At 36.4% G+C, this 14088-nt stretch overlaps 1 protein-coding gene across 1 annotated transcript in view; it reads right to left on the reverse strand.

Annotated features, from left to right (window-relative positions):
• The window catches only part of GUCY1A2 (guanylate cyclase 1 soluble subunit alpha 2), a 415463-nt gene that overhangs the window by 388879 nt on the left and 12496 nt on the right, over positions 1–14088 (reverse strand). The gene's annotated exons all lie outside the window — the stretch shown is intronic.

Raw genomic sequence — 14088 nt, forward strand, 5'->3', positions numbered from 1 at the left:
AGTCTCAGATATAATTATCCACATTTTACAGATGAAAATGCTGAGATTCAGAGAGGTTAAAGTGTTTTGCCTCAGCTACATGCTGGAAAGAGATATCAACTAGACAAGAACTTAGGTCTCCTATGCTATTTCTTCCACAAGCTGCTGCCTCCATTGCTAATTTATCTCACTTTGGTGACCATTAGTAAGTTATTCCATGTACCTAACTGAAATCCCTTATTTCCTTTTATTTTTTTCTGTAATAGATATGAAAACGATGTTGAAAATTGTTTCCCCAAATTTGAAAATGTTGTTATTTAAATAGTTCTGGTAGGATCATTAACTTCTTAATAGGGAAACTTCAGGAGAAACATGCTTTCCTGGTCACCATCTTGGCCAACTTGGCTGTCTGAATAAAAATCCTGACTATGAGACAAGATGGTACCGCTTCTAGACATCTCAGGAAAATTGATATTGCTTTATTGCAGACCTTTGGAGAAACATGACTTCAGCCCTAAACCCTTAAACCAAACAGGACCTCACAGATGGCACAGGGCTGACTCAGTCTACAAAGTGAAATAAGAGTAAGCTTTCTGGATTCAACACTGTAATAGAAGTTGAGTGCTAAGTGTCAAACAATTGGTCCAACACGTTACATGCCCCAACTCATTTAATCCTCACAAAAATCCTGTAAGAGAAGAAGAAGTCTTACCCCAATTTTATAAATGTGAAAATTGAACCCTGAGAAGTTAAAAAAAAACTTGCCCGAAGTCACTTAGGTAGTATCTAAGTCTATTAAGTGTCTGATCTATATCTGACTGCCTCCAAAAGCCAAGCTTTTAATCTGCTCCTCTAAACTGAAATACAATGTTCTATATTTACCAAGGCAGAAAAGGTTACAGTTGAAAGGGATAATTAAGTCTTAGCTAGACTGTATAATTTTGTTATTTATTTATTTATTTATTTTTGGCTGTGTTGGGTCTTCGTTTCTGTGCGAGGGCCTTCTCCAGTTGCGGCGAGCAGGGGCCACTCTTCACTGCAGTGCGCAGGCCTCTCACTGTCGCGGCCTCTCCCGTTGCGGAGCACAGGCTCCAGACGCGCAGGCTCAGTAGTTGTGGCTCATGGGCTTAGTTGCTCCGTGGCATGTGGGATCTTCCCAGACCAGGGCTCGAACCCGTGTCCCCTGCATTGGCAGGCAGACTCTCAACCACTGCGCCACCAGGGAAGCCCTAGACTGTATAATTTTGGACACAGCATTTATTTTTCTGAACCTCTATTACCTATATTATAAAATAGGGGAATTCCTAGCATAACTGTTTCTCAGGGTTGGTGTAAGCACCAAATGAAATAAAACTATGAAGTAGTATACAAATATGTGTTATATGTTAATTCTATGCAAAAATCTGTTGATGAGGAACTAGTCAAAAAATTATTAAATTGAACTAAACTGACTATGTCTAATGCCTAGGACTGTTGCCAGGCATGCCTCATAGCCCAAAGATGCCAATTATATGCTGCCAAGCTAATTAGTGCCATTTCAACTCAGGTTTAGCAATGACCTTCATGTCAGGAAATAATTTCTAGCCTTTTAAAATATCTTTGCAGCCTCCACTTGAGCATTTCCAAAGAATTCCCTATTGTTTCCAGTACCTGGAAGTTACAGTGAGGTGTTTCCCAACAAGAGCCTGGAAATGAGGGAAGTGATATTTCTGTTTGACAGTTAAGTTATAAAACTAACTCATAAAACAGGGAAATGTTTTGTTAACCCTAAATGCACCAGCTTAAACAATAGTTTGTAAATGGGTGAATGGGAATTACCTTCAAATACCAGCCATGGTATAGCTCCAGACAAAGTAGGCTACTGAGCAATAGAAAGTGGGTGAAGTTAGAGAGGGCAACCCATACGAAAGAGAAGGGAGGAGAATAGTTTATGAAACATTACCTCTAATACTGTTCAAGGGCATACTGGTCCTCTATCACATTGAGATAAATTATTCTTAAGGTAAGGAAAATTCTTCAACCATCTTAACTAAAATGAGAGTCTCATGAATGAATATGGATCATCAGGTCTCATTGTCAAGGCCTTCCCTACAACCAGATAGACCCTTAAACTGGATTAAAGAATTTGGCATGAAATTCATTTTGCTCTGGCTCTCCATGGATTAAAGCAAACTTTTGGTTATGACTTGGCTCCTCATGTAGCCTGAATAGGTAAGAAAAGTGCTGACCATGCAGACTTTCAGTACTAAGCTTCATTTCACAGTTATTGCTCACTTTAAAAAAGTAAACTGTCATTCAGACGCCAACCAAAGTGCCATGGGCATTTTGTTTAGCCAGTCAATGGCTAAGAGTCTGATTTCAGGACTCAGACAAGCCCAAGTCCTTGGAGTTTAAAAGTTTCAGACGCTGAAATATGCCGAAACCATCAAAATACTACCCAGGGATTGTCCTGCTCAGCTCTACTGCTTCAACCTCTCCTGGAAGATAAAACTCAACAAGGGTCTAAATATAATCAGATCTAGTGTTGACTATAATCTGATGATCCAAACAGATATGAAATCTGCTTACTAGGCAGATGTTTGGCAGATAATGACTGCCATGTCATCAATGTTTATGATGAACTACATTCCTAAGCTAGAGGTACAGAATAATCACACTTCTTTCCAGAAAAAATATGCAAGTCAAAGAATACTAATACTTCATGACATCAAAAGTCTTATTTTTTTTTCATTTAACTCTACCTGAGCACATTTTTTAACCTATGTATCACTCCATTGTATAATATCTATTGTATTGCTTCCTCATTCCTTCTAGTAAATTATTTAATTACAGCATAATTATATATGATCTGTGAAGAGAAATGTATACCCTTACGAACATAACTATTTCTATGATAAGCATGACTTCCTTCATATTCGGAAATCATATGACTAGTAATGTCTTTGCTGTCCCCAGACTCTGCAGCATAAGTTAAGCTGTTGGCAGTGAGGGTAGCTTTTGTCACTCCGTTCATAGCTGCCTCACCCATGGGAGCCTGGAGCATACAAACATGACAGTGGACAGGCAAACTAGGTCAGCCTAGAGACAGAGCCCTGATGAAGAAAGAACCCTTTGTCATTTCTAACACAGGTCTATATTATATGAACTTACAGCACAGTCAGGAACTAAGCAGTTGGTGACAGGAGGTAAGGTTCAAGAAAACCAGCAGGAAATTGCTATCAGCCACCACTTGCAAGTCACAAACATGAAACATATGGGAAGCAAAATAGGAAATAAGGAATCTATGTGAACAATATTGTATATTGCTAAATTGCTTTATTGAACAATTCATGGACATGTTGAAAGTCACATCATGGTGAAAAGAGCTTAGGACCTGAAACAGGAAAACCAGGCACTAAAATAGGTGGTTACAAGCTTCTTGACTTTAGGCAAGTTACTGTTCCCCTCTGAGCTTCGGTTTCCCCATCCTTAAATTGGACCTCCTTACTTCATACATTTCCTGAGTGAATTACGGTGACAAAATGAGTATTATAAAACATGCTTTGTAAGCTTTAAATAGATATCACTTATTTCTTGTGGTTTTTCTGTATGGAAAGTATAGGTTAGCACATCATTCTCTCATAGTCCTGAAGTGAGGAAAATCAAGAAGAAAAAAATGATGTCACTAATGTTTCGTGTTTTTAGATGTTAAAAAATATATCTGGTGAAAGCTCCTGGTTTTTCAAAATTCTCTTCAAATCTGCTCACACTAAAAACCAATTAATCAAAATAAGCCATTTATCACAAAATTGGTTATAATAATGTGAATTGATATAGAGGTCATTGTAGAAGACCTCCAGCAAAGAACATTAAACTTGCTCACATTAGAACCAAATTTTTATCTATGTAGTATTTCTTAGCCATTTGTTTGTCTTAACTACCTAACAGAAGATTAGGGGAAAAGGGGCAGAGAGTAAAATGATGTAAGAACAGTTGCCTACAGAAGAGGGGAAATGTTTCTGGCACAGTATTTTTTTTCTCAAATTCTTTCTAGAATACTACAAGAGTTTTAAATATCTTGCTCTGGCATTCAGCTATACAAATATCAAATGTTGACCCACACAAATCATGTACACATATTCACACCAAACAACAGAGAGTTTTAATGATATGATGCTTAGGAACAAGGTACTAATTAGACATCATTCACTATTTTTCAGTCTTAAAAAATCATTTTAATTTCCTTGCATGCATAAGGGCTCTTAATTGGAATTTCCAAGGCAAATTTAGTGCAGGGGCATCAATAATTGGCATAATACATATTAATCCATAAATTATTCATTTAAGTAACAAGTCTCTGGAATCTCTAGGCATTATAAAATATAAGGACAACATAAGCCCAATTTAGTCCTATGGGTCTTCTTTTAAATGAACCCTGAAGTAGCAGTAATAGTTCTTAAAAGTAACAGAAAATAGTTTATGATATAAAATTAATAAGTATAATGCCACATAATCAAAGGTGCTATATATTATTATTTTGTTTTTGTCCACCAATATATCTACATCATTCATACAGACCAAAAATATTAAATAATTTACTGTGTCTACAGAGATCTTCATACAGCTGTGTAAGAAGTGCCCAGACATACACATTTCCATATAGTCGTCAATATATATCAGAGCATTGTGGAGCCAGACACCAAATTTGATTTTAGGAGCACCAAGAGAGCTATCCCCATCTTATCCATCCCCTCAAGGCTCTCTCCAAAACTTACTTTTCACTCCTGCAAAGGCGCTTAAAATAAAAAGAAGTACTTTTCAATTAATAATTTAACATAAGGTATGTAAAATGCACATAGTCCAATTTGTCTGGTGGGAGAGACTCATAGCAGATTTTTGTGGCAAGGGGTTTTGCTATAGGAATCAAGAGAGATAGAGATAGAGATAGAGAAAGAGATAGAGATAGAGATAGAGATAGAGATGGGGAGGGGGGAGAGAGAGATTGAGAATAAGGACTACCAAAAGTAAATAATTTACAATTTTTTCTCAAACTTAATTCATAATATATCAGAGTTTACACGAGTATAAAATGCCAAGGCAGAAACTGTGATATGCTTGACATTGATATGACTTTGCTTTTGTTTCTACTAGTTACTCTGGAAGAGCAAAATAATAAACTTTGTTACTTTAGGTTTTTAAGATGTTTCTAGACAGGCATATCTTGATTTGACTTATAGATCACATAAAGTGTCTGAATACCTTATCTAATGGCTAAAAATTGTTGTTCTGATCTTACTTTTAGATTCATATTTTATAGTTTTATAACTGTAACATTTTCATTGACCTGTATTTGCAAGTGTATTCTTTGAAAAATGAAAGTGTATTCTTTGAAAAATTATGTCTCTTGGGGTAACTTGTAGTAAAATGCTTTTTCCAACTACATATCCAATGGAATTGTTAATTTCATTACAGTCATCATTAATGCCATTGATTAATATATCCCATTGCTATAATCAAAATAACTGGGTATCTATGTTAACTATGTATTTGAGACTGAGATATTTCTCAGTAGTCAAGAATGCTAAGTTAATGGTGGAAAATTACAGTTACAACTTAAAGTAGTATTTTATTTCCTCCATCCTCCCCCACTCCCATCCCAAGAATGCAGCTGAATAAGGAGACAACTGCCTAAGTGCTTAAAGAACCAGCAGGCAGCAGCCTCACACACCACAATTCTCACAGTTAGCCCCTTGCAAGCTGTGGAAGAATCTCACCCATTCTCTTTCAGCAGGAAAGTTAGGTTTGTACTTTGCAAGCACGCTTTTGGAGAAAGAACTTAATTCAGAACAAAAGGAAAGATTGGTTTTCTTTGAAATGTGTTTATAATGGCAATGAGTTAACATAAGAGGGAAAAAAAAAGGGAGGCTTTATAGCTTGCAAATGATGTCATGTCTACAAAGTGTTTATTGATCTTTATATCAGGAGGAAACAATAAATCATTCTTCACCAGCAACCACACTAGAAACTTCCTCATATCTGCCTGAAGTTTCAAATGGAATTACAGTAATATGTAGCTAAAATGTATTCTTTCCCTCAGTCTGTTCCATTACAACATAATCATCTCATCATTATCACTGCTTACAATAAATGCCTTTGGAGGCAGATTCTTTGTTAAGGAGGCAAAAGACATTTTCATTACTGTGGCAATTTTTTTAAAATGACACAATGAGAGTAAGTATACCTACTCCAGATTTCTACTGAATTAAATTTTTAAATTCAGAATCAGACAGAGTCATTTCTTTTCTGACCTATATAATCAATAATAGAGAGATAGATCGATCGATAGATAGATAAACATATAGATTTCAAAAATGCTATTAAAGTAAACTCAGGGTTATATCTGTAAATATATGATAAAAATACAATTTGTAAGGGTCTCTGCATTCTTTCCTTTCTGAAAACAAATAAATTCCTTAAGTTAGAAACCAAATATTTGTAAGACAACATTCAAAAATCAAATTATCTCCCATATGCAAATTAAACCAATCACACAAGGAAAAAATGAAATTGGAAGACAAGCTCAGAGTAACCCTGCACTGAGAATTTGGTCAACAGGCATTAAAAGAGATATATTTTTCTTTTGTTGAGATCTACAGAAACTTACTAAATTGAGATGACAGGCTTCTCACTAGTGCAGCAACAGGTACTCCCTAAATTTGCTGTTGGTGTAATATGAATTTTTCTTCCAAAAGTTCTTGCTTTCCCTTGGGAAAACTTTATACAAAAAAGAGGTTGGAAGAAAGATAAAATCTTTCTTAAATTTTATCCCTGAAATGTTTGCAACAGAATCACAAGAAAAAATGGTAAGGGAGGAGACGGGGGCAGTGGGGAGCACAGATTATAAGTATTTTCTATAATTGAGACATCTCAAATTCCTGGCACAGAAAAGGCCAACAACAAATATCTGTTTAATAAACTAATGTTAATTTTTAAAAATATATATATTTAGATCATGTAGAAAAAATTTATTCTTACTTCCTAATATATAATGTAAGTTGACTCGCGTAGCATATTACAAGAGTATTTAAGGAAAATCCAGTAAAATACTGGATAAAAATCCAATAAAATACTTTTTATTTTTTAACCCTGCAGATGACTAGAGCCATTTTGTGCTCCATAGATCTTATATTTTGGCTCAGGACACAATAAAGTCAAGCATGTATAGAGGGTATATAGTAAATATATGATGAAGGAATAAAGGATAATAGGATATAATAATTATTTACATTTGTATATGTTTTGTCTATTTTGTTGTTCCTGTTACTGATTTTATTTTTCTAAAATGCATTTGTATTTATCACCCTACTTCTTTCTTATTTGTGTAGTATAGTTAGTATAGTTGTATAGTATAGTTAGAATAAATATCTTTATATTCACTCTAAATTTAATCATTTAACAAATACTTACTAATCAGCTACCACATGCCAGGCACTAGTAGACTTGGGATTTGGAAGTATATAAAAATAGACAAAAATCCTTGCTTGCTGAAATTGAGTAAAATTCCCCCAGAAAAGAAAAGGGAGAGGGCCAAGAAGCGCCGTTTGATTGCGTACGTCTTGTTTGGCCTTATTTTGCCTTCCACATCACCTTTCAACTGTGTAAAATATATTCAGTATAACAAAATAGAGTCCTATTCATTTGGCTCCTAATACTTCAAGATTCCTTCCTTTAGTGACCTTTTCATCAATGTCAAAAAGAGGTCCAATGCTAAACAAAGTCATATCAGACACAGAGATGGTAAGAATATGGGTTCTATACATAAAATATGTATCTCAAATTACCTTTAAAACTAAAAGAGAACAAGCTAGTACAAGCATAAATCAATTTACAAAGTCTTATCTTTAGAAGAATAAGAGTAAATCTGAAGTTTTCAAAAAGTGATTTACAATGGAATATACCCAAAAATGTACACTTCATGGTTTAAATACAAAATTTCTGAAGAATGAATTACTAACATTTCAGACCTCATTTGACATCCCATGGTCAGTGTAGCTGCCACAGCTAAGGTATACCTAGAGAACTGCAATTTAAATTTGACAAAATTACTGACCAATGAGTTATAGTGATAAAATCAAGATAAGATTGTGATAAATTAGGCGTAAATAAAACCAAAATCTGATAGCTGTCTTTGCACTGTACTCCTACTATGCCATATTGTATTCCCCTTGGGTACAGAGAAATAAGTATCCTTACTTTTGGCAAAGGAGCTACAGAATGGCTCTAAATCAATGCTATCCTTTCCCAAAGCCTATTTATCTCATCCATCTACAGCTTTTTTGACTACTTTGTTACCTTCAAACATGAATTTCCATTTCTTTAATAAACTTTGATTTGGCCTCACAGGTCCTGCCAACTACCTCTCTTTACTTGTATTGCCAAATGTCTTGGAAGACAAATTTATGCCCATGATATCCTTTGTTTACTCATCATATATTCTCTCTTTAAATCTCATTAAACAGGTTTCCTTCTCAGTTGCACGACTGACATCACTTCTGAAGGCCACCAGAAACCTCATTCATACTGGGTTTGAAAGTACCAGTCTTAAATTCACATCATTTTTCAAATATCAACCATTACAACACTTGCTTCCAGCTGCTCTCCAGTCACCTCCCACCACACAAACAAAAAAGCATCCTAGCACCTACATTCTTCTGCTTCCCTTTTCTATACTGCTTTTCAATTCTCTACTCTTCTTATTTTTCCTCTTTCAATAAGACAGCTTGTCAATTTTCAAGATATTTGCTATTACCTCCATGAACTGTCACCCAAACTCCAATGCTAAATCTTTAATAGTCTATTTATTGAGTCTTCTGCCTACAATGTGACAGGCACTGTGCTGAGGCTGGTGATCCAATAACACCAAGCTCACAAAGAACTCACAGTCCAGAGCCAACCATTTGCACCTAAATTCAAAAAATCCAAATCCAAGGTTATCATTATATTCCTTCCAAATATCACGTTCCCATTGCTGACTTTTGCACTTTTATTAATGTCATCACAATTCTCAAACACACTATTGTAGGCAGGGTTCCCTGGGAAGCAGACTCTGAGAAGATTAGAATGCAGAAAGCTTATTAAGGGGTACTCTGGGGATCAATACCCATGAAAGAGGAAGAAGTTGGACTGTGATGCTGTCGCAGTGGAGACCACCGCTGACCCTACGTGGAGTTCTACCTTCAAAGTTGGCTGAATTAGGTCAAAAGGGGCAAGTCTTCATATCCATATGCTGATTAGTCACTGGAATGGGGAATGACATTGGGCAAAGCATCTCTTTTCAGTCCAGGCAATACATATAGGAGACTGACAGCTGAGGGTCACTGTCAGCAGCACTCCTAGCATCTAGGGAAGTAAGTCCATCATTACTAAAGTAGGGGCATCTAGGCAGTACATCACAATGTCCACCACACTCAGAGGGTTGAAATATACAAATATGGTGGAAGAAATAGAGTTTGGAGCTAAACAGACCAAGATTCTACTCTTATTCTCCATCAGTAAGTAATTAACTGTGATCACAGGCAAGTCACTCAACTTCTCTCAATCTCTCATAAGATTATTTTGAAAATTCAATGATACATATTATGAAAACACTTAATGCTGGATCCCCAGTAGTTGCCTAACACATGTTAATTCTTCTTCTACCCTGTAAGGTTTTTTTTTTAACTATGCTCTTTCTTTTCTAGGTACTAAGACTTCTATCAAAATGACGTTTATTCAGTCAATAAAGAGGTACTGAGAACCTGCCTTTAGCCAGGACTATTCTAGGCACTACAAAGACCACTACGAACAACTCAGACAAGGTTCCTGCCCTTGCACAGCTTAAATTACAGTGAGGGAAGACAATACATAAGTGAGTAAGTAAATAAAAAGATAACTTCTGATAGTGAGTGCTGGTCAAAATAAACAATGATGTTAAAGAGAATGGTTGGTGGGGGAGAGCTACTGTCTGATGAGGTGACACTGAGCTGAAATCTGAAAGCCAAGAAAAGGTCAATCATGTGGAGAACTGGACTGAGGGGTTATTTCTGACACAGGGGTATAGAATACAAGTCCTGAGGCAAGATAATACTTTCCTGGAATGTTCAAGGAGTGTACTATAGAACCGTAAGTGTAGATTACAGTTCATGAGGTGAGGTCAGAGAGGTAGTCTCTTGGTACTTGTAGACCATAGTAAGGCATCACTCCTGCATTACCGTTGTGAGTATGAAAATAGAATAAAATGTGTAGAGCATTTAGTACAGTGCCCAGCACAATGTGAATCATCAGTTATTATTACTAGTATCATCATCTTCATTACAGTTTCAACTGATCTTTTACATACAGACCCTTCCTTTGTCCATATGTCCTCCATATGTCCATATGCCAAATAAGGAAAGGTTGGGATAGGATGAAAAAGAGGGGCAGAAATAGCTGTCATGCACATTATTTGGTAATTTTTAAAGAGCAGTTTTACATTTTTTTAAAAAATTTTATTTATTTATTTATGGCTTTGTTGGGTCTCGTTTCTGTTCGAGGGCTTTCTCTAGTTGCGGCAAGTGGGGGCCACTCTTCATCGCGGTGCGCGGGCCTCTCACTATCGCGGCCTCTCTTGCTGCGGAGCACAGGCTCCAGATGCGCAGGCTCAGTAATTGCGGCTCACAGGCCTAGCCGCTCCGCGGCATGTGGGATCTTCCCAGACCAGGGCTCAAACCCGTGTGCCCTGCATTGCCAGGCAGACTCTCAACCACTGTGCCACCAGGGAAGCCCAGTTTTACATTTTTTAAATCCAAATGGATCATATCAAATTTCTGTCTGAATGCCCCACTTCTTGTGTGTGTTTAATGCATATTGAGTGCATTCTAAATGAATCAATAAGTACTCATTTGCTAAATAAATGCTGTCTGAATGAATGAATGTGAGGGGTAAGGGAATGAGTGAATAAACAAGTGACCAGTAAGAATACATTTATTTTTAAGATTTCTGGGAGGGAATTTCTGGGAGATTTCATAACTCTGAAATGTGCACCCAAGATAGTTAAAAAATATTTCCCATAAAAAGCAGGAGAATGCTGAGCAACAACCATAAAGAAGGAAATTTCTACAGGTTTTAGAAAAGATGTGGCTGGAGGTAACTCAAGTTACCAGGAGATGTGATTTACAATATGCAGGTCAGTAAGATGCTGATAAGAAGCAGTTAATGAAAGCCACCAAAATTAATTGATCATTTACTGTATTCCAATTACTGTGTACGCATTATACTTTTAATCTTCATAATCCTATAAATTATTACCTTCATTTTATAAATAAGAAAATGAGCCTTATAGAGGATTATCCAAGAATTCACAATATAATGACCAGGGTTAGTGTCTGACTCTAAAACTTGTTCTTTTCCCAGAATGTAGAGAGTGAAGGAATCTGAACCAATGCCTTAGTCCTCAAGCAATCAGCATAGCAGCATGACGAAGCAATTAATAACAGACACATTGTCTTCAGTTCACTATTCACATTTTACTACATATTTACCCTTGGGTGAGAAATTAGTATTATTACATATGATTTCAGAGATGGGAAACAGAGCCAGAAGAGTTATTTCCCCAAAGTAAAATTAAAACAAAAAACAGAAGGTAGCATTAATTACGTTGTAGCCTCTGTCCACCAGTGCCCTTCTCCCCACCCATTCTGCACACACACATACACTAACAGGCATTTTTCAAGAAAAAACAAGACAAGCACATTAACCAAATTATACACAGAACTCTAAAAGTTAAAAAAAAACAAAACTGGGCTTCCCTGGTGGCGCAGTGGTTGAGAGTCTGCCTGCCAATGCAGGGGACACGGGTTCGAGCCCTGGTCTGGGAAGATCCCACATGCCGCGGAGCAACTGGGCCCGTGAGCCACAACTGCTGAGCCTGCGCGTCTGGAGCCTGTGCCCCGCAACGGGAGGGGCCACGATAGTGAAAAGCCCGCGCACCGCGATGAAGAGTGGCCCCCGCTCGCCACAACTAGAGAAAGCCCTCGCACAGAAACGAAGACCCAACGCAGCCAAAAATAAATAAATAAATAAACAAATGTATTAAAAAAAAAAAACAAAAAAACCTTTTTTTTCAAATCATGCCTAATTTGCCTCCCATTGCCTGAGACTCCCTGGTGGAAGAGGAGAAACTGAGCACGCATATTAACTCTTTCAGACTGCAAGGACCATTTAGTTCCTTAGTGCTCCTATGTAGAGGAAATTTCATATTGTAAAGCATTTGATTATCTAAAACACTCCACTTACATGGTAACTAGCCTTATCATGATGATCATTTTGAAATGTATAGAAATATCGAATCACTATGAAACAAGTACTAGGGATGTAATGTACAACGTGATAAATATAATTAGCACTGCTGTGTGTTACATATGAAAGTTGTTAAGAGAGTAAATCCTAAGAGTTCTCATCGCAAGGAAAAATTATTTTTTTTCTATTTCTTTAATTTTGTATCCATATGAGATGATGGATATTCACTAAACTTATTGTGGTAATAATTTCATGATGTATATAAGTTAAATCATTATGCTGTACACCTTAAACTTATACAGTGCTGTATGTCCATTATATCTCAAAAAAACTGGAGGAAAAAATAATGAAAAAATCAATCAATCAATCACTCCAGTTACCAGGATGTCCACACATCTATAGCACAGTGATAACTGACTCATAATGATGGCACTGAGGCACTGAAACACACAGGAGAGTCTTTGGGACTATCAAAGACTGATTAACAAAATGAAAATTGTTTAACTCTTAAGGGTACTTTATTGAACTTCACCTACTCACAAATTGATACTGCATATGTTTTATTTAGACTGTTTATTTAGACTGATTCACTGGAACTAATTTTTACCTTTTCAGATAAAAAAAACAATCTGCTATGTTCTCCAATACATTAGGAAATGTTTTGGTAGCCACCCATTACTCTAAATCCCATAGGCTCTCATACTCAAGAAGCAATGTACCAAGTCTGAGCCATGGAAACTTTATTGTGTAACAACTAGGGCCCATAAATAATGCATTGAATGATGTAACTGAATGTTCTTATTTTTCAAGTATTAGTTCTAACTTTTAAAACATAATGTATATAGTAATCAAGAAGCTAGATCTGAGTTTCTCAAAGACCAACTAGTTACCAGTCATCAGTCTGGTAGATGGGGACCTGCGGTACCAATCATCTATTCTATGAGAAAGAATAGTGAAAGAACAGGACGCAGATATATATTAAATAAGCTTAACATCAGATCTCTGTCCAATACAGGAAGGCTAGAAATGCCTTTGAGTATTACAATCTGCCCCCATTTGACATTCACTCTCATTATTTCCCAAGACATAACCCTAACCCTCCTCCATTAAATTGCCCCCTAACAGCTCAAACTCGATCTGACATATAGGCCTTTTAATATACAATAAATACTTTCACCATTTTATACCTCTCCAAGTCATACTCATCCTCTCAGTTTAGGCTACAAATTCATCATCTCCAACCTCAGCTGGGCCCTCAAAAAACAGCCAGTAATATGTTCCAAGTCATACTAATCCTCTCAGTTTAGACTACAAATTCATTATTGTCACCCTCAGCTGGACCCTCAAAAAATACCCAATAATACATTAACCTGTTCCTGTTCAGTTTTCTCCCCCATTCCTTAAATCAATAATTTCTAACTTTACCACTTTTCTCAAGGACTCTAACCCTCCCGTAACATCATTATGTCTATAATGATATCTGAAGGATAGATATGTGGATGTGCTGGTTTGTAGAGATTTTTAATACAATGTTTGGTAACACAAGGTTTCTTATACACTGAAATAATAATGAACAGAAAAGCATGGTAGAGATACTGTCTCTGCATAGTATAAAAACATTTATAAGTGGCAGCACATATGCTCCCCCAAATAGATACTATGTCTATGGGCATGATCTGATAATCATAATAACCAAAGTTAAAGATAACTGGCAAAAAATCTAACGATTATTGTGAAGCTCCAATAAAATACCCAATAAGGGAGTTTTTTTTTTAATCTTAAAGCATTCTAAAACAAATGCTTTAACTGTCTTTA

The sequence above is a fragment of the Balaenoptera musculus genome, chromosome 8 (genome assembly GCF_009873245.2).
Source record: "Balaenoptera musculus isolate JJ_BM4_2016_0621 chromosome 8, mBalMus1.pri.v3, whole genome shotgun sequence".
NCBI lineage: Eukaryota > Metazoa > Chordata > Mammalia > Artiodactyla > Balaenopteridae > Balaenoptera > Balaenoptera musculus.